The 25,412-nt window shown below is 49.1% G+C and overlaps 1 protein-coding gene across 1 annotated transcript in view; it reads right to left on the bottom strand.

Annotated features, from left to right (window-relative positions):
• ZNF710 (zinc finger protein 710) overlaps nucleotides 1-23,247 on the bottom strand; it is a 66,353-nt gene extending 43,106 nt beyond the window's left edge. Inside the window, exon 1 of the mRNA XM_032836931.1 lies at nucleotides 23,197-23,247. The gene's annotated coding sequence lies outside the window, so the exon portion shown is untranslated. The remainder of the gene's footprint in view (nucleotides 1-23,196) is intronic.
• Nucleotides 23,248-25,412: the final 2,165 nt, after the last annotated feature.

The following is a 25,412-nucleotide window of genomic DNA, read 5'->3' as shown; positions in this document are numbered from 1 at the left end:
AGGGCTGGGACAATCTGCAGAAACACACTTTGGAAGATGTAATCCTCCACACAGATAGCTAAATTCCAGGAAATTTGGAATTCAAAACTGAAGTAATTCAGGAGTGTATATATTCTGCAACTTCAAAATGGTTCAGGAAAAAAAAAACCACATACATGTATAGATGAAACAAATATGGCAGCGGATATCATGGCAACATCTAAATATGAGGGCATGAGTATTTACTGTACTGTTCTTTCATTTCTATTTGCAATTTTTCATTATAACCTTGGTGAAAACTCCTGCTTTAAAATTAAAAGGTAGGGATGCCTGGGTGGCATCCAGAGAGGCAGGCTGAGCAGACAGCCAGATGTGGGGCTCGATCCCAGAACCCTGGGATCATGACCTGAGCTGAAGGCAGAGGCTTAACCCACTGATCCACCCAGGTGCCCCTATGACTTTTTAATTTCTAAACTTTAGAAATGGACCTCTAGCCCAAGATTTGGTATAGAGTAAACTGTATATACGGAACGTTTACTTTTTCTTTCGTATGTATTTCTGTTTCAGTATTACTGGGGATTCTAAAAGCAACGTTAGACAGTGAATATGATGGCGGGCCTCCTTACTTTGTTATGGGTTTCAAAAGGAACGCTTCTAGTGTTTCATGGTTAATTACAACATTGGCTATTGGTTTGAAATAGATACTCTTCATCACTCTACAAATGCACCCTTCCATTCCTTTTTTGGTGTATTGATTAGGTAGAAATGGTTGTTCGATTTTAATCAATTTTCCCCAGCATATATTGGAATCAATTTGGTTTTACTTCTTTAACCCATTAGCATGACGTAGTTACTATATAAAGCTTTCCTGATATTGACAATTGCCCCCACTGGGTTATGGTAGATGACTTGTTTAATACATTATTGAATTCTATTTCCAACATAACATTTCCATTCTTTAATATGGTCTCTGTGCCATGGTTAATATCAGGCTTATTTTGCTTTGTAGAATGAACTGGATCATTCCATCAATCTTGTGCTAAGCCATGGACTAGCTTAATGTTATCAGTATTATCAAATTTGAAATAATTACCTAGCAAAAACACTTGGGACTGGTGTCTTCTTTGGGTAAAGGGGGCAGTGCTTTGATAACAATCACAAGTTTGGGTTTTTTTCCCCTCAATTAACAACATACATATTTTCAGAAGAGCCTTCATTTACTTGAGATTTTCAAACTGAAGCCGATTGTGCCTACATTTTTATTTCTTAAAATGTCTCTATCGCGATATTCCCTTTCTCGTTCCTATTATTTTTTTCTCTTCTTTCTTTTACTTCTGAAGTAGATTTGCCAGAGATTAGTCTACTTTATTGTTTGTTTAAAAACAGAATCAGCTCTTGAACATATTTGCTAATTTTAATGTGTTTCTGTTTTCTAATTCATTTATTTCTGGCTTTACTCTTTTTTTTCTCCCCATTTTCCTTAGAGGTTGTTTTTTATTCTTTTTTTTTTTTTTTTCCCTAAGATCTCAGGCTAATGCTCAATTTATTCTTTTTCTCTGTCTCCCTTCTTCATAATAAAAGCATTTAAGTCCATGAGAATAGCGCGGCTGTCTCCCAGAGGTTTGGTTATGTGGCATTCTGGTTTTCAAGGCTTTCTAAGTATTTGTCACTAAATTCTTTATTTCTTCCTTGACCAAAGAGCAATTTAGGAGAGGGTTTTAAATTTTTTCAAGTGGTTGCATTTTGGTTTTAGTCTGTTTAAATTTACAATTATTTTGGCTACGTTTACTGCACGGTGGATCAAAGAAGTCCCCGACTGGCACAATTTCTGTTGTGGGTGGAACGTGAGTTCTTACAGTTGGTTACTGGGCTGACAGAAATGTCTGCAAAGCATATGCTCGCTTGCAAAGCACAAGGCTTTTCAAAAGTTCTTGCTTGCCATAATGTTACGTCAAATGCAAGAGAAAGAGGATACAAAGTTCAATGTGCTTGTAACCACGTTTAAAATACGGTATGTTTACATATGTGCACTGCAGAAGACTGGGACCACAGACATAAAGGCACTGAACAGTGTTGGTACTTTTTACTTTGAGGAGATTATGGGCAATTTTTACTTGCTGGTATTTTCTTCTTCTTCTCCTTCTCCTCCCCCTCCCCCTCCTCCTTCTTCTCCTTCTTCTTCCTCTTCTTCTCCTCCTCCTCCCCCTCCTCCTTCCCCTTCTTCTACTTCTTCTCCTTCTTCTTTTTTTTTTTAAGCAGCATGGAGCCCAACACAGGGCTTAAACTCACGAGCCTGCGATCAAGATTCGGACGCTCAACCCAAAGAGCCACTCTGACACCGTGACACTTTCCCGTATTTTTAAATTTAAAATTTTCAAGATTTACTATCTTAATAATAAGATTTCTCTGAATGCTCATTTGCCTACGCTTTGGTAAGAGAAATGCTTCTGCGACGGAGTGTTTTTGCAAACCGTCCCCTGGCCGCGGTTAAGGAAGTCACCAAATGAACGTGAGGAATGACGGGATTTGAACTGTAATGACAATGGCAATGACACCTGAAGATGGCAGCCCTGAGGAGGGACCCACAGTCACTCTGGGGCTGGAGGTCCCCTCTGGAGGAGAACGTTCATTCCCAGGGGCACCCAGGGGAGTCACCCTCATCCTCCGTGGTCCCCACTCGCACACGAGCGTGCCCTTGTTAATGGGAAGGCAGACTCGTCCTTTGAAGGAAAAAAAAAACAGCAAAATCCAACTACTACAACGGACCCACATGGGCTTTTATTTTTTCCCTTCCTACATGATCTCTAAGGCCCACCCCCTAAAACCGCATTTCCAACCCCAGCCCAACTGCTAGAGTTGAACTTGAACTTGAAGCAACTCTGTCCAAACCCCCCACTGGACCCTTGCAAATGCAAAAGGGAGCTCACCAGTGGCGTGGTGTGCCAGGAGCTCCTGCGGCTCCCCCCAAAACTTCTGTTCTCCCTGCAGGCACCAAGTTCCCGCAGTCTGCTCTGTGTAGCGTCTACACAGCCAGCTGAAACACCCCAATCAGAATGCAGCCAAGGACTTCCAGCCATCACCCTTTGGAAGAAGGCTCTCTAGGAGAGCCATGTTCTCAGCCCGTCAGCCAGCAGAAGTGCTCACAGAGGGAAAATGGGAGTGAGCTCATATTTTTGGTCTAATTTTCATCTAGAAGCCTCTCCAGTGGCTCACCTGGCCCACCTCGGGATGTCCTGCTTCACTGTTCTGGTGTGCCCTAAGGGCTGGGTGGCAGAGTGGTTCAATGGATGGAGTGTGAACTCTCAAACCTGGGTTCCAATCCCCCTACCATCCCTTACAGGCACAAGGCCTTGGGGAAGTGGCCGCCTGCGTGAACTTGTTTCCCTGCCTCTGATTAGTCCGGAAGGCTGTTTCTTGCAGGGCTATTGAATTCAGAGAGTCTAGCCCTGTGCTGGGCCCGGAGCAGGTGCTCAACAAACACAGGATCTTTTCTGCCTTCTCTTTCTCTTGCCCGGCTTCGGGGAAATCCAGCGCGAAGATCTCACGCGCTCATGCAACATTTCAAAAGCGCTTCCTACATTCTCAAGTCAATTTGGTAACCATAAATATGTATTAGGAACACACCCTGGTGGAAAAATTTTACTTGGGGTTATTTCTTGGTGAGTTTTAAGAAATACAATCAAGCATAGAAAATGCACTTTTGTAAATTATCTGTAAACAATGGGTGCAAAGCTGAAATTCTAGGGGAAAGGAGGAGGAATTCAAGCCGAAGTGCTACACTTCTTCCTCTGAGGGCTTTCTCGACTCTCAGGTCAACGTTTCCACAGGGATTTACCCACATGGATTTAACTACAACACGAGTCCCAAGTCTCCTGATTGATGCCAGTGATCTGTCATGTTGCTCCTTTGCTCAGAGCCCATGGGGGCTCTGGCTAGCCTCTGAATTAAGTCCAAGCCTTTGGACACATTCCCAGGCCAGCCCCTGCCTACACCTCCAGCCCCATCTTCTACCATCTCCCCTACACATCCTACCTGCCATCTATACCAAACCACCACTGAGTCTTCAAATGTGCCGGTTCTTTCTGCCTTGGCATGTTCCAGTACCCAATGGGATGCTCCTGCTCTCCTTGTGTGCTGAGACTCCCCTAAATACCACCTCCAGCAGGCAGTCTTCTCTGCATACACTCCTACCCCCACCATGTTCCCAACTTCCTGTGCTCTTGTTTGTAAATCCAATATTCCTTCTGGCTGAGGGCTCACTGGGCACAAAGGCCCTGCTGTTTCCCTTCATGCCACACAGTTGAGCACATGGTAGATGCCTGGTAAATGTTTGCTGCTCTGATGAAGAATAAGGAGATTCGTAAGAGAGAAGAGAACTCAGGATGGCTCTTCCCTGACTTGATGGCCCTGTAGTACGCAGGTAATAACGATTTCCGTGTGTTATCCCGCACAGAGCACAGCTGTAAAAAGTAGGCTCATAAACCCATTTCACAGGCCATGAAACCAAGGCTTGGTCAGGAAGGCTGTGCCTCATCAGGGCTGGGAGATGGTGAGCCAAGATGCAGAGCCATGGCTCCTGTGAACCCGAGTCCTATGGCTTAAGGTAATGTCCTCCCCTCTGTGTCAGAGCCCACTTCCATGGGGAGCTTGTAGCAAAAAGAGCAGCTCCCTGTTTCCATAGTGAAAACACTTTCTGTCCTGCAGAGCTCCCCAGGGCCAAGACGGTGCCCAGGCAGAAGCTGGAACACACAGGGGGGCAAACCCATGACCCTGTCTCTGGCCACCCTGAGCCGGGACCCTCACTCTGGGACCCAGCACGCTCCCCACTGCTAAGGGCGGGGTTCCACACCCCCTCTAACTGGACACTAAAGTTGCCCACCGCTTGTGCCTTGGTGCGCCCAACACCATTAAAAGTGGACCCTCATCTTCCCCAGGTCTTAATTGGCTAAGAAGCGAAGTGACAGGTTTCATTCTCTGTCCGGCAGCGGAATGGGATCTAAGAGCGCATCACAAATGGGGGGGTGGGATGGGGCAGGCAAGCGAGGGTGGGATGGTGATGGGCTATTCAGAGACAGGAGGCAGGACCCGGCAGATAAGAGATCTCATCCACCAGACAGATAACGGGGCTCCAATGACAAAGGAGCTCGAAGCCGTCGCTGGTGCATCGAGAGAAAGGAAGAGCATATTAAATTTTAAACAAAGTCCACCCAAGGGAAACCTCCAGCCTCCCTCTCCCGGCCTGCGCCTCTCATTTCCAGCACAGGTTCATAGAAACTGAAACATTCGACCCTCATCTCAGGGGGCTGGGTTTTGTGTGTGTTTTTTTTTTGTTGTTGTTGTTTTTTGGAATCCAATGGGCAGCAGCTGGCATGCTGTGTCTCTGGGTAGGAGAGGAGCAGCCTGGGCCTCCAGGAGCCCCTGTGGCCTTTCCACCAGGCCTGGGAGAGCAAGTGGTGGGGGAGCCAGGAAGGAGCGGTGGTGACACACTTGAATGTGCCAGATCCGGAAGGTGGGCACCAGCCTGGGTGTCCCTGGCACAGGAGAGGAAGGAGGGAAGCTAAGAAGCAGGGAAGGTCTTCAGAAGCCATGCCAACCAAAACTGCCCCAAAGAACGGGCTGGCATGCAGGAGGAAGAGAGTCGAAAAGGAGGAAGAGCGAGTCTGAAGCTGGAACAGGAAGGCCCGATTTAGCCTGAGCAAATGTTACTTCCTCCGTAATTCCATCAAGCCTTCCTCCAGCCCAGTGGTGCAGGAGTCAGGCTGGCGAGGCTGGAGGTCTGGGCAGACGCATTCCCCCCCCTGGGGAGGAGGGGGGGTTGCATAGAAAATCCCCGGGACCTGTAACCCCAAACCCCAAGCCAGGTCCAGAGGAGCAGCCTTGGTCTCTGGCCTCAGGGTGGGATGTCTGCTTTTCGGGCATCCTCTTGGAGGAAAGACTGTCAGAGTTCCCCACCACTCTGGAACCCTCGAAGCCAGGATCGTCCCGGGCCTTCTAAGGGTGGGCACCTGGAGGTTTCCCTGGGGAGCCGAAGGCCTGCCCAGCTGCCGGCGATCTGAGCAGACCCAGCCCTCAGGTCCCCCAGCAAGCCCAGGGGCAAGGATGGGATATCCTACCTCATCGCTCAGCTCAGGCCACTGCCCGGACACCGCTTTCCATCAGCACGTGCTCCACGTTTGGAAAAGTGATGTCTGAGAAACACCCAGCCAGGGCTTAAAAGAAAAGGCCTTTGGATTTACCCAAAAGGAGTAAAAATAACAGTATAACCTTCCTGGAGGGCTGTTTAGCTATCAGAAAAGAGCCTTTAGAAGGTGTCCTCGGCCCAGGGATTCCCTTCTAGAAACGGATCCCAAGGAATAATCAAGGCTGTGGGCAAAAATACCCAACAACGTCCCTTAGAAGACAGGAAGAGAGAACATACTGGTAAACGTAGGGAGGCTGCTTAACTGTATTAAGGTCCTTCTGTTCGAAAGAATATTATGCAGCCCTTTTTAAAAAAAATTTTTTTAAAGACTTTATTTATTGGACAGATAGAGATCACAGTAGGCGGAGAGGCAGGCAGAGAGAGAGAGGAGGAAGTGGGCTCCCTGCCGAGCAGAGAGCGCCATGTGGGGCTCGATCCCAGAACCCTGAGATCATGACCTAGAGCCGAAGGCAGAGGTTTAACCCACTGAGCCACCCAAGTGCCCCTGTTGTGTAGTCCTTTAAAGTGAGCTAGGGTCGATGAGCTCAGGAGGTGTACGGAAGCTGAGTCCCTATATGTCACACCTGAAACTAATGTAACACTGTATGTTTACTCTCCTGGAATTAAAACGGGAAAAAAAATAGGGGTGCCTGGGTGGCTCGGTTGGTTAAGTGTCTGGATGGTCCAGCGGTCCTGGGATTGAGCCCCACGGAGGCCTCCCTGCTGGGCCGGGAGTCTGCTTCTCCCCCTCCCTCTGCCCCTCCCCCTGGCTCGTGTGTGTGCTCTCTCTCTCTCTAATAAATAAATAAAATCTTAAAAAAAAAAAAACTAAGAAAAAAAATAAAGTGACTTGGAGGAAGAGATTTAACTCCATGAAAATTTTAATCACAAACTGTTACAGAAGAGGAAAAAAAAGGAAAGAAAAAAGTAACATGAAGGTAAACATGGTATGATCTCATTTTAATTAAAAAAATATAGGCTGGAAGGGCATATAATATACTGAAATATTAATAATTATAGAAGGGTTTTGCTTTCACCTTTTTGCCTGTTTATGTTTCCTAAATTTTCTGCAAAAATCATAAATCTCTTTGTAACAAGAAAAAAAATCAATAAAATCTATTTTCTAAAAAACAAAAGGAAGAGATCCAAGAACCAAGAGACTGTTCATTCCTTGGACATTCAAACCTGAACTGGATTTGGAAAACAAACAACAAACAAAAAACCCCGAAACTGAACAGAGACATCTTAAAACCACCTAAGAATATTTTCAAGAGCTAAGGGGTAGTTTCCAGCAAAGAGGAATTAAAATCTCTGGGAGGTCGGAGTGAGTGCAGGCAGGGTATGAGTCATAAGCAGACAGCCAACCTCCCCGCCCTACCCCAGAATACTCAGAACCCAACTTCTCTGTCCAGGTCTTTCAAATAATTGCCACCGGGAGAGGGAAACAGAGCAAGCAGTGGGGCCAAGGTGCAAAAAGGCAAAAACAAACATTTCTTTTGTCCTTTGTGGAGGACTGGACAATAGCTGTCTCTTTAAACAGTAAATTCAAAAAGGGTGGTGGGGGAAGGCCCCTTCCTGAGCTCAGACAGGTTAACCTACCTGGATAGGGAATAAATTTTTTTTTTTAAGATTTTATTTATTTAGTTGACAGAGAGAGAGAGAGAGAGAGCACAAGTAGGCAGAGTGGCAGGCAGAGAGAGAGGGAGAAGCAAGCGCTCCACTGAGCAGGGAGCCTGATGCAGGGCTCGATCCCAGGACCCTGAGATCGTGAGCTGAGCTGAAGGTAGACGCTTAACTGACTGAGCCACGCAGGGGACCCTAGGGAATCAATTTTTACAACAAAGGCATAAAAGCTCTAAGAGGGGGGTTGGCTTGGGATTCTCTCTCTCCCTCTCCCCTCCCCTCTGCTCGCACACATGCTCTCTCTGTCTCTAAAATAGAATAATAATAACAATAAAATAAGATAAAATAAAATTGGGGTTTGGAAGACAGATTCCGACAAGCTCTGTAACCGAAACAAAAGAACTTAGCTGATGTTATACAGAAGTTCTCCTGAAGAATGAGCTAGAACCCAGGAGGACTGGGTTCTGGAACCCAGGAGGACTGGGACTGGAACACTCGGGAGGGCATTAAGAGTACTCAGCACACGATTTATAGAAGTTGGCCTTTGCCTAACAGAGATGACCTAGAGCCCAAGGAAGGAACAGTTCCACAGAAGATGGTCTTAATCATTTTAAGCGTCAGGAAAACCCAAGGAGGAATCATGGCAGACATCTAGATTTCTCCAGTGCTCTTTATGATCAAAACCTTTAAAGTCCACCTCTGATAATAAAAATAATTTATTCATTTGAGGAACGTATGCTGGGTGCCTCCCACCCGCTCATGCACTCAGTGAATGGCTGGGTACAAACTTTACACGGGGACAGCTCTGTGATGTTCAGGGCACTTCTACCAGCCAGAAAAACACGAATGGACAGGGTGGGAGTGTGTGCCACTGGGACGGATCCCTTGTAGATACCAAGTAGCATCTCGACAGGGGTTGGACAGGCCGGCTCAGGCCCAAAGATCCTAAAGACTTCTTACCCCCTTAATAAGTCCTCGGCCCCAAAGGACCCTGCCTCTTTCTTAAGAAATGATGACTCCAGTTCAGAAAATAAATGTGATGCCACACACGAGGACAGGTGGTGCTGGATGATTTTGTAGCTCTTAAAGACATCAAATTCTTCCCCCGGGTGAAGCTGTACCTATAAATTACAGCCTCGTATTATACACGGCCAACACCTTTAGCTTTGTTCTCCTGCAGCATTTCTCCTTGACAAAAAAGAAGCTGTCAATACTCTACTTTGAAAACAGCATAGAAGACCAAAAAAAAAAAAAAAAAAAAAAAAAAAAAGGAAAAGAAAAAGAAAAAGAAAAGAAAAGAAAAGAAAAGAAAAAGGCAAGCACTTTTCCTTCCCTTGAATTAAAGGGATGCCATCCACTTGCACCTCTGGATAGAAAAATAGAAACAGGAAATTATTCTTCCAGAATCTTCTAAGTACCAAGTGCCTTTAGCCCTAAAAACTTCTCCGCCATTTAACAAAGTGAAAGCCCGGGCTTCAGGCTTCAGGCACCAGGAAGTGTTCCCTCAGCACCTGACGGCAGCTGGTACCTACCTGAGGCCAGTTCACAGACAGTAATAAAAGCTCCCTTGAAATAATGTTAAGGTTCAGACACTCTGATAAAAGCTGGGAACTTCAAAGGTAGGGCTGCAAAGCCCATCCCTAATCCTCCTCATTGTGTCTGATGTGGCTGGCTGGGCTCGGGGGCTGTCTCCACCACCTACAGCCTGAGCTCTGCCCCAAAGGCATTTGAGAGCCAGCAAGCCAGCTGGGGGAGGTGGGACAGAACTTTCCACTCTCTCCCTTGGGAGGGGTGGGCCTTCGGCCATGGTGTACAGCCAGTGCTCTTTAACCAATGGGATGTCAGTTAAAAATAAGGGAGGAAAACAAGAAAAAAAAAAATACTCATCTACAGACAGGAGCCCAGTGGTTCTGGAGTGATAACTAGATTCAATGCCAGGTTCCAAAGCTCTCTCCGTGAACTGGAGCACGTCATTTCGGACTTGAAGCTTCAGTTTCTGTCTATAAAAATGGTAACCTCACAGGTGAGGGGAGTAACTAAGATGCCCTGTGTGAAAATGCAGAGCAAAGGTGAGGTTTTTCTTCCCATCCTTCCTTCTTTCCACCTTAACCTTCCTCTTTTTTTTTTTAACCTTAACTTCCTTTTCTTTTTTAAAGATTTAATTTATTTATTTGACAGAGAGATCACAAATAGGCAGAGAGGCAGGCAGAGAGAGAGAGAAAGCAGGCTCCCCGCTGAGCAGAGAGCCTGACTCGGGGCTCGATCCCAGGACCCTGAGATCATGACCTGAGCCCAAGGCAGAGGCTTAACCCACTGAGCCACCCAGGTGCCCCTTAACTTCCTTCTTTAAAAATAATTTTTTTTGGGGGGGTTAGGTAGGATATGCACATAAGGCATGAAATTTGAGATGTATTAAAAGTAACCTTGCAGAGCTACTGCAGACAGGCAATTCTGTCCTGTCCTCTCTCATTTAAGAAAATATCTCAGTGACCAGGGCCACATGGATACACAGGGAACGTTCAGATTCTTTTTTACAGCTGCACAAACTGCATTGTATGATCACAGGTCAATTTATTTATCTGTTCCCTCCTGGTGGACATTAAAGTTTTCTTTTTTTCTTTCTTTCTTTTTTTTGGCTTCTTGCTTTTACAATCAATGATGCAATGAACTGTCTTGAAAAATGCTTGTTTTGCATGTTATGCCACATACCTGTGAGAAAAATTCCCAGAACTGGAATTGCTTGTGCACTCTGGATTTTAATAAATATTGTCAAAATCCTCACTGTACAACATGCATTTTACAGACAATGATGGGAGTATCTGTCCCCACTAGGACTTCTCCAGAATAGAGTTACCTTGCATCTCTCTAATTAGCAGAGGGCTGAGCATGGTCTTACAAGGTTAAGAACCATTTGTATTTCTTATTCTGTGAACTCTCCATGTTTGTAGTCTCTTTTAAAAATTGAGTTGAGGGGTGTCTCGGTGGCTCAGTGGGTTAAAGCCTCTGCCTTCGGCTCAGGTCATGACCCCAGGGTCCTGGGATGGAGCCCAGCACTGGGCTCTCTGCTCAGCGGGGAGCCTACTTCCTGCCCCCCCGCACCCCCCCGCCCCGTTCTGCCTACTTGTCATCTCTAGCTGTCAAATAAATAAAATCTTAAAAAAAAAATTGAGTTGAGGGACGCCTGGCTCCGTTGGTGGAGCATGTGACTCTGGATCTTGGGGTCATGAGTTCAAGCCCCACGCTGGCCCTAGAGCTACCTGGAAAAAAAAAGATGAAATAAAATAAAACATAAGTCTTTTTCTTAATGATTTGTAGGAGCTCTTTAGATATTAAGGAAACCCGCTCTATCTATGACCTATGTTGCAAAAATGTTCTCTAGTTTTGAGAACTAGGAGACTCTTCTGATTCCATTTATGATGATTTTAGCCACACAGAAATTTCTTACTTGTGTATAAATACGTCAATCTTTTCTTTTATGGCTTCTGGGTTTTAAGCCATAGTATCTCCTGGGTTCATTTTTTTATATTTACCATCTTTAAGCCATCTGAAATTTATAGTGTTATAGTGTGTTCATTAAAAAAAAAAAAAAAGATTTTATTTATTTATTTAACAGAGAAAGAGAGAGAGATCACAAGTAGGCAGAGAGGCAGGGAGAGAGAGCGGGAAGCAGGCTCCCTGCTGAGCAGAGAGCTGGATTGGGGGCTTGATCCCAGGACCAGGAGATCTCGACCTGAGCCAAAGGCAGAGGCTTAACCCATGAGCCACCCAGGTGCCCCTAGTTTGTTTATTTTTTAAAGAAAGCCATCAAGTTGTCATCTCAAGTCACAAATTTTAAAATGCCATCTTTATTCATATCAGATTACCTTTAATTTGCCTCTGAGTCCTTTTTCTTTTTTCCTCTTCAAATCCTGCCCAGCTGCTTCAAATCATGCTCCTTCTCTCCATGGCCCTCACATCCCTCAATTCCATTTGTGAGCCAAGACTTGATCCATGTTATCATGACTGACAATCATGCAAATTGTGCCGAATCCCAGCATCTCACAACAAGTGGAGATCTCAGAAGCATCCCTTCATTTTACAGCTGAGGATACTGAGATCCAAAAAAGTAAACTGGACTTGTCTAAGATTACGGGGCAGGTTTGTGCTTGGATTTTTTTTTTTTTAATTCTAACCAAGAAGAAGAGAAGACTTGATTTTGCCATAAATTCTGCTCAATGAATAGGTCTCTATTAAGCAACTACGATGGCCAACAGTGCACCAGGTGCTGGGGTTCCAGAAATAAATGACACCACTCCGAGCTTTCCAGAAACTCAGAATCCAATGTGGGGTCTAAACACGCACATCTACAGACTAAGGGGTAAGGCAACAGGGCCAATGGATGTGGGAGAGCAGGTCGATTCTGCAAGGGATGGCTCCGAAGATACATGGTTTTTAACTGGGCCTGGCATGACCAGGACTTTGTCCAAATATGGAGAGAAACTATTTGGCAATAGGGAAATGATGAGACAAAGTAGGGTGTCTGGTCATATATAATTAGGAAGGAAGTAATCTGGTTTCGTGTTGGCTATGGGTGGACTTAAAAAAATAAAAGGCTCCTCTGAGGATCTGTGATCATTGCCAAGCCCTCGAGACAGCACACTAAGAATTATAAATCAATGGACTCATCTGAAGGGCCTTCAGGTGTCTGGTAGAAAGCACATATCCTCTGTGGAAGAAAGAAAATATCCATATTTCAAAGAATCCTCGCAGATAGAATTCCAACAAACATAAACTCACAATCAAAAATCGTGAGACGTGGGGCCCCTGGGTGGCTCAGTCGGTTAAGCATCTGCCTTTGGCTCAAGTCTCGATTCCAGGGTCCTGGGATGGAGACCCACGTCAGGCTCTCTGCTCTGTGGGGAACCTGCTTCTCCCTCTCCCTCTGCCTGACATTTCCCCTGCTTGTGCTGTCTCTCTCTCTCAAGTAATTGAATAAAATCTTAAAAAAAAAAAAAAAATCATGAAACATACAGGGACACCTTGTGGCTCACTTGGTTAAGCGTGTGACTCTTGATTTTGGCTCAGGTGAGAGCCTGCCTTGGGCTCTGTGCTCAGCAGGGAGTCTGCTTGAGGATTCTCTTTCCTCTCCCTCAGCTTCTCCCTCCCTCATGCGTGCTCCCCACCTCCTCACTCAAATAAATAAATAAATCTTAAAAGCAAAAGCAAAAATCATGAAACACATAAGAAGCGAGCCCTCAAGAGTGGGAATGAGCAGAAGCATCGTAGGACAGAACTGTCCCTGTAAACATTTTAGGGACTGGAATTATCGGATACAGAATCCAAAAGTAAGTATAGTTAATGTGATTAATAAAACGGGGAATTAACACAAGTAAGGAGTAAGAGTTTATTAAAAAACACAAACTACCATGTGTCCTCAGAAAAGGATAAAATAGAAACAAAGAAATAAAAAAATATAATCATCCAGATTAAAAACTCAAAGGATAAGCATCAAAAATTGTAACTGCAATGGAAACATGCAAATATATTAAAATTTGTGAGTTAATATTGATACTAACGATACTTCTGTGGAAGGGCTAACCAGAAGATTAGAGATAACTAAAGAGAGAATTAGTGAGTTGGAAGACAAGTAAGATACTATTCAGAAAACATTTCAAAAAACCCAAAAGACTAAAAATGAAATGAAAGTTAAGAAACATAAAGGACAAAGTAAGATCTATCCTACATCTAACTGTAGTTCCCAAAAGAGAGACCAGAGAGAGAGAGAATGATGGAGAGATAACATTCTAAGAGATAACTGCTGAAAATCCTTCAGAACTGATAAAAGTCACCAATCTTTGGTTTCAGAAAGCCCAATGAATCCTTAGCCAAAGAGATTCAAATCCACTCCTAAGGAAATAATAATGAACAACAAAACATACAAATGAGTGTGCATACGTGCACACACACACACACCCCACTACCACCATCAACACCATCAACAATAACCAGGCAGAAGATAATACTTGAGAATTGTGCTAGCAATTTCTCAACATCAACAACTGGCCAGAAGACAATGGAATACTATCTTTATTTACTTTATTTTTAAAAAGATTTTATTTATTTATTTAAGAGAGAGAGAGTGCTCATGCACAAGCAGGGGGAGAGCAGAGGGAGAGGGAGAGGGACAAGCAGGCTCTGCACTGAGCGTGGAGCCAGATTTCAGGACCCTGAAATGATGACTGGAGCCAAAATCAAGAGTCCCATGAGAGGACCACCCAGCCACGTCTGTAATACTATCTTTACATACTCAGAGAAAATAGCTATCAAGCTAATGTTTTATACCCACTAAAACAATGCATTAACAACAAGGATGACACACGATTTTAGCCAAAGAGGAACCAAAAAGTTTATGACTAAAGGTCTTCACCACATGGGGTTCTGATCTCAGAAAGTAGGTCTGAGATGCAAGGAGAAATCTAAGTAAACAAAATGGAAAACAGGTGGAAAATCAAACCAAAGGTTAGCTGCACAGAACATTAAAAATAAATGCCCAGGGGGCCTGGGTGGCTCAGTCGGTTAAGCCTCCCTCTTCATTTCAGTTCAGGTCACTATCTCAGGGTCGTGAGATCGAGCCCCATGTCATGCTCTGCACTGGGTGGGCGTGGAGTCAGCTCCCTCTCCTTCTCCATCTCCGTCTGCCCTCCCCTCTCCCTCTCTTTAAATAAATAAATAAGTGCCTGATTTGTGGAACTGAAAAGAGAGAAACAAGATGTATCTAAACCCCTGTGTGACAAATGAATGTGTCACAACAATGACTTTTACATGAAGCATTCCAAGGTCGTTGCATTATTTGAGAAAAGATAGAGACACCAACTACTTTTATACCTTCTACAGTCCGCATGCATTAAAAGAATAGAAACAGTGTATAACCTGCAACACAGGAGAGGAAAAAACAGAGTGAAGGGAAGAAAGAAAGAAAAGAACTTTTAATCAATCAGAAAAAATGAACAGGGGCGCCTGGCTGGCTCAGTCGGTCAGTGGAGTGTGCAACGCTTGATCTTGGGGTGGTGGGTTTGAACCCCATGATGGAAGTAGCGATTACTTAAAAATAAAGTCTTTAAAAAGTTAAGGAATGAATGAAGACTCAGAAACAGAAGAAAGAGAAAGCACAAAATAATAAGATGGCAGAAAGAAATCCATACATATCTAAAACTAAAACCAAGGTCAACCCAGCTCTGGACCGTTTACAGGACACATGAAGACAGGGACATAGGGTAAGAGTCTGAAACCACAGCCATGGAAGGGAAACAAGCAGCAAAGAGCCATGGCAGAGGCACCAAACTATTGCCAGGAGAGGAGGGAATGGCAGAAAACAGTAGGATCAGGGAGGCAGGAAGAGAGCCCCAAGTGACAAGCCAACACTCTCCATGACAGTATCTGGTACGGCGAAGTCAGATGAGTAAAGGCCCTCAAACAGGCTGCCAGGTGTGATCGGGGGGGTGGGCCAGGGGCCTTTGGAAGGGCAGGGAGGAGTAGGGGGGTTAAATGTTCTACTGTTTCAGAGCTGGAGAGAAGAGTGGGAGAGAGGAAGGAGGGACAGACAGGGTGAACTCTTCTCTGAAGTTCTGGGGGGAGAGAGTGATACAGGACTTGGGGAGAGGCAGGGCCAAAGGAGAATGTGGGGTGCACAGGCCTAGGGAGGCAGCTGGGGCAGGACACAGGGGATGTAGGGATGGGACTGATGGTAGGCACTGACGTCCCAGCTTGGGGCAGGGGTAGGCAGGGGTGTTAGGGGATGAGAAGAATTCTGAATTTCAGAGCTGACCTGCTTTTAGGTAATGGCAAGACCACAGTGAACTCGTGGTCTGTGGCTGGTGATGGGAGGTGCGGCTCCAGGATCAAACATCACAGAGTGGGGGTTAGCCTACCAGCCCTGTCAGCCCCCAAAGGGTACCTGATGCTTTTCAGAAGGCCGGAGGGGATGTGGTCCTTGTGAGGACATTGTGATATGGTGCACAAAACCACCACCAAAGCTTGGCTCTTGTTTTTTACCAAAGGCACACGGGAGAGCCCTTCCCATCTAGAGGCCCATCCCACCGCTGCCCCACTGGGAAAGGGAAGGGTCATGGATGGCGTTCAGACATGACCCAGAAAGAAGATAAACCACACATCACCAAGAGTCATCACAGAAGTTACAGCTTCCCATGTAAATCTGGAGGGAGGACCCACTCCTGCTTTCTGTGTGATCATTCTTCCCTGATTTTGATCCCCTTAAGTATTACACACTGGGGCTACGGAAGGAAGAAAGGGAAAGCAGTCCGGCCACAACATGATCCCCTACTCTCAGCTTCCGATGGCACTGAAAATCCTCATGTTTCCAATTCTCAGTACTTCGAAAATATACACACAATAGAGCGTATAGATTTAATATCAGAAACGCCTTTACGATATCAGTTGCAGAAGACAGAATTAAAACCCCTGTACAGGGGCTCCTGGGTGGCTTAGTGGGTTGAGCCTCTGCCTTCGGCTCCGGTCATGATCTCAGGGTCCTGGGATCGAGCCCCGCATCGGGGCCCGCATCGTGCTCTCTGCTCAGCAGGGAGCCTGCTTCCCTTCCTCTCTCTCTGCCTGCCTCTCTGCCTACTTGTGATCTCTCTGTCAAATAAATAAATAAATAAATAAATAAAATCTTAAAGGTCAACCCACTTCTACTAGTCCTTTTATTCCATTTATAAATATATAGATTAGAAAGATAATACACACTGATAAAAATTCACCTAACACAGAAATTAATTAAAGAGAAAACAAAAGGCTTCTGTACTTGGGGGTAAGGCACTGGGGATGGGGGAAGGGTCAGGTCTTCAAGCTACACACATTAGTTAGTAAGTAGTAAGAAGCAGTCATTTTACCTTTTTGAAGTTGCTGATTCGTCATACGTTTTTGGCCCTGCTTTGGCTTCTCACATCTTTTAACCCCCCTTTTGGAATCTACCCCAGTCTCTTGCCACCAACTCACCCCTTATTCAACAGTGCATGTCTTCGAGCAGCTCCCGCCCAAAGCTAGAATTTTTAATTTAGCCTGGCCATCTTGTTTTCTAATTTGTTTTTCTTTTTTTTTCTTTCTTTCTTTCTTTTTTTCCCTGAGCAAACAAAAATGAGTTGGACCCAATAGTGACACAGGCTCTCATGGGCTAGCCCAGCAACCTGGTACGATGTGCAACCTGTTTTCTCGGGAAAAACCTTTCTGTTTTATGCATGAGCAACCGGGAGACATTTAACCGGAAATCATAGGGACTTCCATAACCTCCACCTCTGTTCTGCCAGAAGAGTTCTCCCCTAGTCCCACCTGCCCCGTTAACGACGAGAGGCTTTGTGAGCAGGGATGCTCTGGGGCCCGACTGTCCAGTGCCAGGCCTGGTTCTGACACTTGACCTCCGGAAAGCTCTTCAACCTAAATGACCTCCTTGGCAAGCGCTGTGTCCTAAGAGAGTTGGGGAGATTAGTTAAGAAAGGCATTTAAGGGGCCCCTGGGTGGCTCAGTGGGTTAAAGCCTCTGCTTTCGGCCCAGGTCATGATCCCAGGGTCCTGGGATCGAGCCCCGCATCGGGCTCTCTGCTCAGCAAGGAGCCTGCTTTCCTTCCTCTCTCTCTGCCTGCCTCTCTGCCTACCTGTGATCTCTGTCAAATAAATTAAAATAAATAAATAAATAAATAAAAAGGCATTTGCCCCTAGTTCGGGGAGGCCACAGACCCCTTGGAAGCTGGCAAGAGCTCTGGGCGCAGAGTGCACGCTCATCCCCGTTACCCTCGGCACAGCTGCACATGCAACTCAAGTACCCCCTCGAGCCCCCACCCCCCGCCCTCCATCCTCTCCACACTGATGTGGGGATCTCAGGCGCGAAACTCTGTGGCAACGCTTTAAGTCTCATGTTCACAAGCAATGGGCTATTGAGCAACTCCCCCGTTTCAGGTTCCGCTTTTGGCAGAAATGTTACACCTTTCTTCCCCAAAGCCTTTCTGACCCTTGCCCGTTTTGCTCTCGATTCAGGCCAGATCCTCCCTGGGTCACCTTAAGACCATCTCTCTGCGTGCAACAAAGCTGCACATGCTCTCTGCGAATCATTCTGATCCTTCCCCACAGCCCTCGATGGGATGGTGGCGCCGCTTGTGCAGCATCTACTGACAGCAGGCCATGGCTCGGCCTGCTGAGCCCTCCTACGCCCGACCAGGCCCCCGCAGAGGTGGAAGCGGCAGATGCCCAGGCCCTTGCTCTTAATAAGCTTGGAAAGAGCGCAAACCAGCAAAAGCCAAAGATGACAGAGGCCAGGAGGAACTCATGAGATGATCTAATTCCCTCATTAACCAGAGAAGTAACTTTCCCAGTGGCCACCCCACTCATTCACAGTCAAGCTGACAAGCTCCCGGCTCAGTACTTGGATTCCTTTGGCATGTCTCAGACTGTACCATGCAGGTGAGTTGCATAAAAATGCAGTTTCTGCACTTCTAGCAGGCTCCTGGGCCACGATGCGGATGCTGGGGGTGCCGGGACCGCTCGGAGGAGCAAGGGTTTATGTCAAGGTTAATGGACCATCCCACCCTGGCTAAAGCCTCTTTGCCCACCCTTCCCGTGGCTGTTTCAACGGCCTTTCTTCAGGAAAGCTTCCCTTCTCCTCCATCCTCCCTGATTATCGGCTCCCACGGCCTCTGTACCATTTTCCCTTTGAAGCGTTTATAACAACTGTAATTAAAGAGTATTTGTATAATTATTACTTCAGTGTCTGTCTCCCAGGGAGACTACAAGCTGCATGAGGTCGGGCCCAGCACAGAGACTGGTAAATCATACTGTCAATGAAAGGGGAGCCCTTGTGCTCTAGGAGAGCCTGGCCCAGAATCCTGGAGTAGAAAGGGAATGTTTGGGGGTGCCTGGGTGGCTCAGTTGGTTAAGCGACTGCCTTTGGCACAGGTCATGATCCCAGGGTCCTGGGATTGAGTCCTGCATTGGGCTCCCTGCTAATGGGGAGCCTGCTTCTCTCTCTCCCCTCTGTCCCTCACCCTGCTTGTACTCTCTCTGTCAAATAAATAAAAAAAATCTTAAAAAAAAAAAAAAAAGAAAGAAAGAAAGAAAGAAAGAAAGAAAGAAAGAAAGAAAGAAAGAAAGGGAACGTTTACACCCATGGAAAACACCTTCTGGAGGCCTCAAAGGCCAACAGATGATACTTCTAGCTTTAGGATTCCCAGCAGTTTTAAATACATACCAATTAAAATTTAAGCTGAAAAGGATACTTCAAAAGAAAAACATCTCCTAAATGTTTACCAGGAGCAAAATAGTCCCAGATCTGGTACTAGCCATTCTGCTTGGGGGATAGTTAGGCCTCTCAAAGAAGCATTCCCCTAACGTCTTCCTTGGGGGAATGGTCTTGGAGCACGATGTGGGCTCTGGCTGTGGGAGCAGAGGGCACGTGCCCTGACCAGCCTCACTTTACTGCAGACCAAACGTTCCTTTTTGAGTTCTCTTGCTGCCACCCTTTTGAGGAACCCCAAAGCTCTGAGGCCTCAGCTCCTTGGTGTGGGGACAGATGCCTGACCTCGTAGCCAGTGAGGCAAAGTCTGACACCAGACAGCCGGGGTTCAAGTTTATCAGCTCTGTGCCCTGGGACAAGTGACTCAACTTCTCTGTGCTCTAGTTTCCCCATCTGCCAAATGGGAATACGAAGGGACATGACATACACACAGAGCACAAGCCCAGCCCCAGATACGTGATTATTACTGTTCTCTGTCTATGCAGTGCAATTTGAGATCTCGCTGTTGTTTTGCACAATCTCTACCCAGTGCCTCCACCTATTCTGGACCAACTCTTCCCAGCTCCTCCTGCCTTACCTGTCTGGAGCTTGTTTGAAGCCATGACTCACTGCAAAACTCTGCAGGTCCCATCAATCACCTTCCCATCCCCACCTCTGTGTGTCACTCGTGGGTTCCTTCTGGGAGGGAGGTCTCTTTCCCAGTGCCCAGTACACTTACTCGCCAAGTAGTACGGAGGGCCCACCATGTGCCATGCTTTGCTCTGGGCACAGGGGCTCAGCAATGAACACAGACTTTCTACCCTCACGAGCTGACGTTCTAGGAGGAGATCTGACCCATGAACAGATACCAGTTCAGACCTCTGACTCTTCCTTACATCCATTCTTCACAGCAGATCAGTCCTAAATAAATCGCACATGAATACAAAGCATGAAGAAAGCAGTCCAGATCCCAAACTGCTGACTGTGACTTGGGGACATCCTGAAGATGAAATGCTGCCCCATGGAACTGGGGGCCTTTGCTTCTAGTTCCCCCCAGCAGTCACTGCTGGCCTGTCAAACACTTCAGAACAGTACATGAGCAACACACCCGGACAATAAGGCGTTCCGTCTACCTGTCCCCTGCAAGCAGCATACATACACCCATGGTTTCCTTATTCTCAGAGCCATGCTCTTTGGACAGAGCCTGATTCGGCACCCCCGCAGGAAGAGAGGCCATGGCCTTGTGTTGAAGAGCACTGGACATGGACTCTGGAAGCTCACATTCAGATGCTGACTCTGCCCGCAGAGTGTGGCGCTGGGCATGGAGCTTTTCTTGTGCCTAGGTGTCTCTTAGAAAATCTCTGATGTGTCTTCCAGCTCTGAAGTCTTAGGGTTGAGATCAATCATCATCATTAACAGGAGACTCAGCAGACGCAGAGATGCCTTCATTCAGCAACATGAGCCTGGGACCCGGTGGTGAGCAAGCACCCTCTGAGACACACCCGCCTTCTCCTTTATTTACTCCCTTATAACTTCAAACTTGAACTTTTTAAGCAGACTCTGAAAGAAATATCTCTGGGCCCCAAGGCAAACCCAAAATAGAAGTCATGCAAAATCTCCGGTGGTCCCATTAGTCTCCCTTCCTTCAATTTGAGAACGGCTCCAGACCTTGTCTGTCTCCTTGTCTCTAGACGGCGAGCCTAAAATAAGTCTCCCTGGTAGGAAATGCCCGGTTGGAATGGAAGTGACCCCACTACAGAACAAATGGCCTGCCGGCCACACACCACAGGACGAGGACTCACCTAGCAATCTGCCTGGAGAAGAGTGAGCACCTACCCCATTTCAACTCAATGCATCTCCCTCCATAGACACGTGGGCAACCAGGAGAGACCACAGGAAAGAAAATGTGACCCAAATGCCCAACCACCCCCCCACCCCCAACTCAAAAGAAAGCAGCTCTCCTCCCTTTGCCCTCAAGTGAGGGTAATGCAGATCCTGCAGGTGTCTGGAGCACGGGAATGCAGCTGGAGCTGAAGGTGACCAGTTAGGGTCAGGCAGGTGCCTGGCCCAGGGTGACATGTGGCTCATGGGCCAGTTGATAAAGGCATCAAGAAAACTCTAGAAAACAATATTCCCTTTAAAATAAACAAGAAAGCTGGGGTGCCTGGGTGGCTCAGTGGGTTAAAGCCTCTGCCTTCGGCTCAGGTCATGATCCCAGGGTCCTGGGATCGAGCCCCCCATCAGGCTCTCTGCTCGGTGGGGGAGCCTGCTTCCCCCCAATGCCCTGCCCACCTGCCTCTCTGCCTACGTGTGATCTCTGTCAAATAAATAAACAAATAAAATAACATAAACAAGAAAGGTACGATCATAGTGGGTCACCCCCAAAAACTGGACAGGCCCCTGGCTTAATCACAAACACTAAAAATACATGTTCTATGTCTAATGACAATTAGGGGTGGTTCTCTTCTCTTCTCTTCTCTTCTCCCATAAGACCCGGTACTCTGAAGGCCCCCTTCCCCCAGAAAAGCACAACAGGGATGCAGGGCCAGAGGCCCTCTGCTTGGGAGAAATGAACTTTGACTGTTTTTGCTTACACGTGTACAAAGGCAGAACTCAAAGAGTAGCTTCAAAGTTGACTGGGTGACCCCCAAGGGTGCAAAGTCCTGCTCTGCACACCTGTGGGGGAATTTTTTGTGAATTTCCCAGGCGCCCACGGGAACCGTTTCCGTCCCCTCCAGGTCCACACCGGCTAGGAGTTTCCACTTTGCATAGAAATAAAGGCGCTCAGGGCGTTCTTAACAGTTAGGGCGCTCAGCCTGCAGCTCAAAGGTGGGCCACCAGGATGGTCATTCGCGGACCGCTCAGACAGGGAAGGACGAGCACCTCGCAGTGTCCCTGTGAAAACGCACCCAGACTACGGCTCTGCCTTTGCCCCAACCAACGCTGAGATTAGAGATACACTAAGGACCCTTTCGGGTTAGTTAAAACCCACGCCAGCACCTCCCAGGCCTCTTAAATCTTCCTAAACTACAGCTCAGACTGGAGGGAAGCAGTTGCAGCGACCATAAAAGTCATCTTAAAAGGCAAGTTGGAAAAAAACCCGATACGCACTAGTTAGCAAGTCCGCAGTTCGGGGGGCGGTGGCACCAGGGCCGGATCTGTGGGATCCGCGCGCCTACAGGGGCTGCCCCGTCGGTCCCCGGGTCCCCGCGCCCACCCGGCAGCCTCCCGGCCCCCTAATCTGACGCCGCCGATCACACCCCACAGCTCCGTCCAATTAGGAAAATGACCGCGAGGAGACAGAGAGCGGCGACGAGGAAGGGGAAGTGAAACTAGGGAGCCTAGGGACAGGCCGTGGGGACCCCGCCAGCCGGCGAGCGCCTTCAACAGGTCCCCCGCCCGGGGCGCCCCGACGCCCGCCCCGCCGGGTTCCAGCAGCGCACCGCGTGTGGCCGCCTGCTGCCCTCCGGGGCGCCCTGGATCCCCCACCTCCTCCGCGGCGGCGCGCTCGGCCCTCCCCCGCCCCCCCCCCCGGGACGGCGGGGAGGGGCAGCAACCCCCCCCCCCCCCGCCACCCGGAGAATAAAGTTTGTGGGCAGCCGCAGGGGCGGGGCGGCGCGGCGAGGGGGTGAAACTTTGAGTCCCGGGCCGGGTGTGGGGGGAGCGCGCGGGGCGCCGGGACACCCACGTGCGGGCCCGGGAGCCGCCGCCGCCACCGCCTCCCCGGCCTCCAGCTCAGCCGCCGCCGCCGCCACCGCGGCGCTTTCCTTTCATTTCTGCTTCTCTCTCTCTCCCTCTCTCTCTCCTCGCTCGCTCGCTCATTCGCGCGCTCTCCTCGCTCTCGCCCTCTTTCGCTCGCTCCCTCCCTCCCTCCCCTCCCCCTCCTCGCCCCCCCCACCCCCCAGACGCCATCTCTCCCTCTTTCCCCGGCTCTCCCTCTCTCCCTCCAGCTCCCCGGCATGAGGGAATGTGGAAGTGAAAGGAAAAGACGACATGTTTGCAGCGCGGCGCGGGCCTGCGCGCGGCCGTCCCCGGGGAGAGGCGGGGGGCGGGTCGGCCGCGGCCGCCTCGACCCACCCCCGCGCCCCCCGCGCCCCCGCCGGCGCGCCGCCCGGTGCTGCGGGGCCAGGGGCCGGGGGGCCGCGCGGGACACTCACCCTGCTCCGGGCGCGGCTCCTGCGCTGGGGCCCTCGGCGGGCCGGGGCCGGGGCCGGGGGCTCCTGGCTGCCCACCGCCCGGGCTGCTGCTGCGCGCCCGCCGCCCGCCTCCACGCGCGCCCGCCGCCTGCTCCTGCCGCCCTCCCTCCGGCTCTTCTCTTTCTCTCTCTCTCTCTCTCTCTCTCTCTCTCTCTCTCTCTCTCCCTCCTCTCTCTCCCTCTCCTCTCTCGCTCTCTCTCCCTCCTGCTCGCTCTCTCCCTCCCTGGAAGAAGGGAATGAGGCAGGGCTGACGTGAAGGGATGCAAAACAGCTCCTCCTAACCCAGCTCGCAGAGGAAGAGAGACAGAAAAGCAGCCCTTTTATCTCTCTTTTGTTTTCTCACTTCCTTCCACCCCCCCCAGCACCCCCCTCTTGTCAGCCCAAGTTTTCTTTTCTCTTTCTACCGCAGAGAGGATTTTTCTTCCTTTCTTTCTCTTTCTTTCGGTTCAACTCTCCCACTCAAATTGAAAGCCTGGAGGGTTTTCTTTCTCCTTTTTTTTCCTTCCCTCTTTTCTTCCTTCTTCCTCCTTTCTTATTTCTCTAAAAGGGTTTTGTTTGCTGTGGGAGTTTCGTTTGAAAATCAAGTCACGCCTTTTTTCCTCCTTTTCTTTCTTTCTTTTTTTTTTTTCTCCTCTCAGCAGAAAAGGGGAACAAAGATTAACTGAAGCGGGGGAGAGGGGGAGCGTCAGAACCTCGCATGGAAATGGGGGGCCCGGCCCCGCACAAAGGGGGCCGGGGGGCTGCGTGCCCCCTCCCCCCTGGGAAGCCCGGGGCGTCCTCCCGAGAGGAGGGTCGGCGGGGGTGGGGGCGGGGGCAGCGGCGGCGGCTGGGTGCCGGTTCCTTCCGAAGTGCGGGCGGGGGCCGCCGAGTCCGCTCCTCCCCAGCCAGGGGTGGAAAGCTGGGTGTGCTCTTTACTTATATATTTTTAAAGTAGGCAGATGGGCTTGGAACAAACATCCCCGCAGAGCACTGAACTGTAAAAGAGCCTTTAAACAGCTGTTTGCAGAGCCCTGGACGGCCAGGCTCGAGGGAGCCGAGCGGGTTGCGAGTGCCGGGACCGGGTTGCGAAGGGGCTCGGAGGAGGCGCTCGGAGGAGGGATCGGCCCCCCGTGGGCTCTCCCATCTCTGGGCATGGGCCTCGGCCCCCCACCCCCGACCGGGCGCACGGCTTGGGGGCGCCGAGGCGTGGCCGTTCGCAGCGCGGGGGGTCAGGCCCCAGCGCCTCCCCGCGGGGCCGCGGGCTCTGGCACAGCCTGGCCTGCCCCAGATCCCGCTCCCGGGCAGGCCGGACCCTCGGCCTCCAACGTCCGGAACGCCCGCCACTCGGAGCCGCTTCTTGTCTCAGACGCTGGGCCGGTCTCGAGTCCTCGGACTGAGCCGGGCACAGCCGCCGGGAAGGGTCAATTATTCATGGGGCGCCTGGGCGTGCTCCCAAGACCTGCTCTGCCCTCAGCTTCTCCGGAGAAGTGGGGAGAAGACAAGGGAAAAGTTCCCAGAGCAAACTTGGCCACGTTTCTCATTTTCCCAAGTAAGTATTGAGCACCTGCTGGATGCCTGACCCTTGGAGTGGGCCTGCTGCCAGCGGCTGGGGAGAAACGTGAGGTCTTCGTGGGCCCCGAGGGTTTCCGCAGGAAACAATGCCAGAGCGGCTGCAGCCCAGGACCAGGTCATCAAGAGGAAGGAAAGCCTGAATCCTCACCCCTCCCTCTCTTCCTTCCCCTTCCCTTCCTTCCTCCCGGCTGCTTCTCCTTGGCTCCACCCCTTCTCCTCATCAATTCCTCCCACACTTCCCTGCTCTCCCTGGCTTTTCACTGGAGGGTCCCTTCTCCCAGCGAGGAGCAGATGCTGAGCCCCATTGTCTCTCCCCCAGTGACTGCAGCCTCCCGGGGACAGGACCTGCCACTCTTCACCCCTCCCCCCAGCCCAGAGGCCCTGGCCTTTAGAGACTGGAGCCCCAAGGCCACTGCCCCTCGCCCCACCCTAAACCAGCTAGCTCCTGGTGTTGTGAGCAATGACTCCAGTCACTCAGAACATTGTTTGCTTCTGCCTGGGAGTGAGAAAACAGGAGCCCGAGACTTCTTTGCTTTAGCAAAGGAGGACACTGTGGTTTTCACATCAGAGCGCTGAGCCCAGGATGACCCCAGAGCATTTGCCCACTATGCCCTCTTATAGGATAG

Source organism: Lontra canadensis, unplaced genomic scaffold (genome assembly GCF_010015895.1).
Source record: "Lontra canadensis isolate GAN:19392208 unplaced genomic scaffold, GSC_riverotter_1.0 scaffold94, whole genome shotgun sequence".
Classification (NCBI taxonomy): domain Eukaryota; kingdom Metazoa; phylum Chordata; class Mammalia; order Carnivora; family Mustelidae; genus Lontra; species Lontra canadensis.
This window is presented reverse-complemented; position numbering and strand designations above follow the sequence as displayed.